The sequence below is a fragment of the Equus asinus genome, chromosome 2 (assembly GCF_041296235.1).
Source record: "Equus asinus isolate D_3611 breed Donkey chromosome 2, EquAss-T2T_v2, whole genome shotgun sequence".
Lineage (NCBI taxonomy): Eukaryota > Metazoa > Chordata > Mammalia > Perissodactyla > Equidae > Equus > Equus asinus.
The window spans coordinates 134,563,135-134,569,361 of NC_091791.1; positions in this window are offsets into that span (position 1 = coordinate 134,563,135).

The window sequence follows — 6,227 nt, forward strand, 5'->3', positions numbered from 1 at the left end:
GGAATTGTAATTCTATGTTTATATGGTAAAATTATGTTTTTAGATGGTAAAAACATGTGGTAATTCTATATTTAACTTTTTTAAGAACTGAAAACTGTTTTCAATATTCTTTTGTACCTTGTGCAATTTATACCATAAACACCATGAGCATATATTAGCTCTTCCAAAAAAAGAAAAAAATGAAAGTGTACATTCATGGGGAAAAAATACAGTGTTATAGTGTACTGTAAATGCAAGGGATTATGTTAGATAAGAAATTAGCAAATATTTATCAAGATGACTTCTGGAAGAAAACTGCATTTTGGACTTAGATCTCCATTCAAATTCAACTCCTTTGTTCCATTCTAGTTTCAGCAGTGGGGTGCATGGAGACCTGGGTTCAAATCCCAGTCTTGTCAGTTATAGCTGTGCATGATTGTACAGGTTACTTAACCTCTCTGCACCTCAAATGTAAAGTAAGGAAAAGTCATCTACCAGCCAGCTGTGAGAGTTCAATGAGCTGAGGGATGTGTTATGCCAGGCCCTGTGCCTGGCACACAGCAGGACGCCTAGGTTGGCGGGCTTACACTAGCAGAGTGCGGGAGCTACCCTCTTCTCTCCTGGGGTCACCGTTCTCTACAGCCTTTTTCACATAAGCCGCTCTGATTCCCCACAGGTCAAGAACTCCCGGATGCCTGTCCTGCTGAGCAGAGTCCCCTTCTCATAGAATCTCACCATCCTTAGTGTCCAAACAGTCCAGAAGAGGGGTCACCAGGGTGTGAGGGGTCAGGTGCTGGGAAAGGGGCCTGCCGGCTGCCAAGGACCACCCTGGACAGATAGGGAGTGTGGGTTTGCTCTATGGAGCTAGGAAGCCCACGGCCAAATAGAGAGCGGAGTTGGGTGGAGGCACAGGGAGACAGATTTGGGTTTAACTGGAGGAACAACTTAAATTTTTAACTGACAGGACATTATGCCAAGCACTGTTGTGTGATACCACACAAACTATCCCCATTTCACAGATGAGGAAATTGAGCCTCAGAGTCCTTAGTCACTTTGCCCAAGGTCACAAAAACAAATATAAAGTGCAGCAAGGCCTGTCTCAGTCTAGAATTGGAAGCTTCGCCTCTGAGCTAAGAGGTCAACAGCCAAGTGCTATTGACAAAAATTAATTATGGGGAATTGTTATCTGATAACAATGTTGCTGTAGGCAGAGTTGGAGGCATAGCAGCACAATGAGCAGTTCGGGGTAGGGGGTCTGAGTTGCTTCTCCCCAAGTTCAAAGAGGCTGCTGGAGATCAGGCGTCTGATGCAGATGGTTGGATTCAGGTCCTGGGGCTCTAGTTGCTAGGATATAAGCAGTTTCCCAAGGACGGCCCCCAGAGATTGAGATGGAGTTGTTTTTAGACAGGCCCCAGGAATCGGTCTTTTTCAGAGGGCAGTCCAGTGTGAGGCCCACTGGCTTGGACCTCTGGGCCCCTCTAACCCAGATTCCATGATCTGCAGGGACCTAACACCCACCACGAGGGAAGCACTGCCCTCTCTCCCTACTGCCTTCTTAAATCCCTAAGGCCTAAGAGAGAAGGAGTACACCTGCCCCCTGCTCCTTATGAACAACAGGTTTTTTGGAAGGCAAAAAGGACTGGAAAGATGGTGGGGACAGGAGTCTCACGGCCACCTTCAGTGGTGAGGGTGGGGCCAGCTCATCTTCCCTCCCCGCCCTGCCCCACCCCACTCCATGCAGAGCACCAGTCCCCAAAAGACTGTCACTTGCCCCACTGGACACTGGTCAAGTGCAACAATTCCTACTTTCAGCCCCTTGGTCTTTCTTAGAAACTCTGCCCAGTGGGGCCAGCTTCCCAGGCACGCCGGGCAGTTCTACAGAGCTTGTCCGGCCTGGGGGCCTCTCAGGCTCTGGGAGACCGGCGACTCAGGCAGGGAGGCGCTCTCAGTGACCTTTGGTTCCCTGGGAAGGACTCAAAACCAGTAAAAGTTTAGCAAGTGCCATTTAATTGTTGCCAGAACTTAAAACCCATTTTTTTGAACACACAGACTTTCTGGAGGATAAAAGGTCATTTGAGGGCTCCATACGAAAAGATCTTTGATTAATTTTGTTTTTTCTTAGAAAGAAAATTTCCAAGTCATCTGCCTTTGAAATTAAATAGAAAGTATGAAATGAACTCAGTACCTTGCTGTGTGACCTCAGGTGAGTTGATTTCAGCTGCTGAACTTCAGTTTCCCCAATTGCAAAAGCCACTGGCCCAGTGGTTGGATAGGAGCTGGTGGTGGGGCAGGGGCTCTGTCTGCTGAGCGGGAGGTGTCAGCTGGGAGCCCAGGGTCCAAGTCAGGAACCTTTGACCTGCCCAGACACCACTTTTAGGTTTCTGATTGTTGGGTTTTTTTAATCTTCTGATTCCTTTTCAGGTTCCTGATACCTCACCCACTCTCCCTATCTTGGGAGAGGGAAAAAGTAGTCACTGACATGTTAGTATAAAAATATTTCCCTCAGGGGCCAGCCCCGTGGCCGAGCGGTTAAGTTCGCACGCTCCGCTTCGGTGGCCCAGGGTTTCGCCGGTTCGGATCCTGGGCGCAGACATGGCACCGCTCGTCAGGCCATGCTGAAGCGGCGTCCCACATGCCACAACTAGAAGGACCCACAACTAAAAATATGCAACTATGTACTGGGGGGCTTTGGGGAGAAAAAGGAAAAATAAAATTTTTTAAAAAATATTTCTCTCAGGGATTTTTTCCCTGGTAGCTCAAGCCTTTCATTCATTCAGTATTCATTACCGAACCCCTCTACCAGCACCTGGGCTGGGCGTTGAGGATTCAAAGATGAAAAAAGTCACCATCCTTATCCTCAGGGTCCTCCCCTAATTTTCAGCCATGTGAGAACAGAAGAAATAGCATCTTTTTTTTGAGGGGGGCAGCGAGGGGGACACTGCTTCTTGGGAAGACTGGATGTGAAGTGAAGTTCTTGGTCCTAGTTCTTTGCTGATTTTATAATCACCCCTCCTGTTGCCCTAGAGCTTTGAGGCCATTAAAGAACTTTCAGAGCCAGTATCTCACTCAACACTCAAGAAGGCCTGGGGCCGGCCTGGTAGCGCAGTGGTTAAGTGCCCACGTTCTGCTTCGGCAGCCCAGTGGTAGCAGGCTCGGATCCCGGGTGTGCACATGGTACCGCTTGGCAAGCCATGCTGTGGCAGGCGTCCCACATATAAAGTAGAGGAAGATGGGCACAGATGTTAGCTCAGGGCCAATCTTCCTCAGCAAAAAGAAGAGGATTGGCAGCAGATGTTAGCTCAGGGCTGATCTTCCTCAAAAAAAGAGAAAGAAAGCCTGGATAACACTCACAAGAGCCTGAAAGGCATCTCTGGTTTGGCCATGAGAAAATAAAGCCTCAGAGAGATTAAATTACCTGCCCATGGTCACACAGATTGCCGTGGTCACTGTGGACTCAAACTCAGGTCTTCCCACACAGCCATTTTGAAAATACTGTTCGCCTTGGATTTGAACCTGGGATCTAGGTAACTGTGTGGCCCAGAGTAAAGGAGGCAAGAGGAAAAGGGGAGAGCCCAAGAACTTTGGGCTAAAATGACGCAGTCTCTAATCTTGACCTGCACCACTCTGACCTTGACCTTCAAACTAGCAGTAGGACCATGGCAATAATTACAACCACTGAGAGCTTACGATGAGCTCTTCCTTATCTTACATAACATCCTCCTGAAGGTGTGCACTCATATCCCCATTTTACAGATGAACTGATTGATACTGAGCTGGTAACTTGCCCAGGGTCACAGAATCAGAATCCCATCGCAGGGCTACTCCATGCTTTTCCCACCATCCATGCCATCCACTAGTAGCTAGGTGAGTTCCCCTAATACTTCTGAGCCTCAGTTTTCTAATCTACAACTAGGGAGAGCAGGAACAACGGGAGGATTATGGAGACGGCATATTAACTGTCGGGGGCAGGAAGGAGTAGGTACTTCATAAATGCCAGCATCCTGCCCCCTTCTCTTCCTGAGACCTCTTGTACCCAAGTGGAGCTTCAACCTGTCAGTGCCAAGAAAATACACCTCAGGTACATCCCAGCCTTTGGGCCTCAAAGTCACCCTCTCTACCTGCTTTCTTACTGCCCAGGCTTTTCTGATGGTGGGGAAGCTGGGGTTAGAATGGGGGGGGCCAGCCCTGAAGCAGCCAGGTGCACCATCAGGATTCTGGGTCCCAGAGCAACGGCTCTCAGAAGTGAGGCCAGCTGACTCTTCTCCCTACTCTAAGAATGAAACGTTGAAGGATAATGTATGTACAGTAAACCAAAGAGAAAGGGCCACAAGGCACCACATAACCCAGAGGCCCCAGGAATGGCCCATGTCATTTCAACAAAGGTCTATCGAACACCTGCTACTGCAAATGCCCACCACTCATCAAGCTCTCTGCTGCAGGCCAGGGGGCTGCAGAGATGGAGGGGGAGGCTCCATTCCCTTAGCAGGGTTTGTGGACACTTCTCAGAGTCAGAGATTTTCCCATCCGGTTGTTGAGACAGTAAGACAAGGTATTCCCAAGTTCAGGAAGACACAGAGAAAGCATTCTGAGAGCATCTGGGAAGGGGAGTGGGTGCCGGGAAGATCAGGACGTGGGGGTGGTTCCAGGCAAAGGGAACAGACATGTGATAGGCTCAGAGGTGACATGGAGCCTGGCACTAGGGGAGAAGGGGGCACGGAAGAAGTTGCTAGAGGCTGGGCTACTGGGTCACAGTTGGGAGAGACAGACATAAAAGTTCCCACCCTCCAGGTGGTCTGCCAGGGTGTATACCCTGAACTCCTCTCTCCAGCCCCACTTGCATCAATCCCTCAGTCAGCACCGGCATGGCATCGGGCTGAGTGGGAGCTCTGCATTTATATGATCTCCAAAGCTTTTGGACGCAGAGATCCTCCCATTTCAGGGGCTGTACAAAATACATGGAGGAACAAGACAGGTGCTGCCTCCCGAGTGCTTAAGGGCTGGTCACAGGGAAAGGACACTTTCTGAGTCATTAAGAACCCTCATATAAGGTGTTTCCTATGAAGGCAAAAAAGAATAAAACTGAAAATAATGCAAATGTCTAATAACAAGAGATAAATTATATAAATTATGGCACATCTAATGGGGACTAAGCCATCATTAAAAATTACGACTGAAGATTTAAAAAGAAATGTTCATGATAAATTTAGGGGAAAAAAGGAGTATTCAAACTGTACATTCAGCATAGATTGCAATTTTGTTTTTTAAAATATGCATGTACAAAAAGACTAGAAGGAAATATTAATAATCTTGCTCTCTAGACGGCAGATTGTTTTCTAAACTATTTTATAGCTTCCAACTATTCAACAATGAGCATGTATTGCTATTATCATCAGAAAAGTAGTAAATATTATTTAAGAAATAATCATCAGCTTCACAGCATGGAAAAACAGTGATGGGGGTCATTGTGAGCCCTGTGCATCATCTGTCACCTCTTTGGGCTTTAGCTTTCTCATCTATAAAACAGAGACCTGAACTACAAGCCGAGAATCCCTTCCTCTGAAAAATTCACACTAACTTCTAGATACCTGAGTTTAGAAAACTGGCCAAGCTTCTCCTGGAAAAAACGGGGCTGAAGCAGGACCTTGAGGGAAGGAAGGATTTGGATGGGGGGGGGGAGGTGGGTGGGGAGGGGACGGAGAATAAAGGGAGGGGGAGGAGAGGAGAAAAGAATATTGCTGGCCAAAGTTGATGGGAAGATCCATTCTAGACGAGGGGGTGATAATGCCAGATTGGACTGAGGCCTGTGAAGGATGGTCAGGATATCTGCCAGTTCACAAGGCTGGCTCCATCTGGAGGTGCCAGAGGCTGGAAGTTCCTAAAAACTCTGAGTAAAGGGAAGCCCGCATCATGGAATGGCAGTGCCTGATTCCCATAGCAGGCAGCATCCTCACACCAGAGCTTGAACCAAGTGTTGGCAACGGGGGTGGTGGGAAACCAGGGTGCTTCCGGCCTTGCCACCAGCACACAGTGGTTCCTAGGCTCACAGTAAGCGCTCAACAGTTATTTACTGAATGACTATATCATTGGGAAAGATGTCGCCTGGCTCTAGGCCTCAATTTACTCATCTGTGAAATGGCAGGTTAGGAAGGAGATTTCGTCACAGGAACATGTATACTTCCACACTCGATACTGCTGCACCGTAGTGCTGGCCCTATTTAGCACGTCGGCACGTTGAGGCTCGGAAGGGT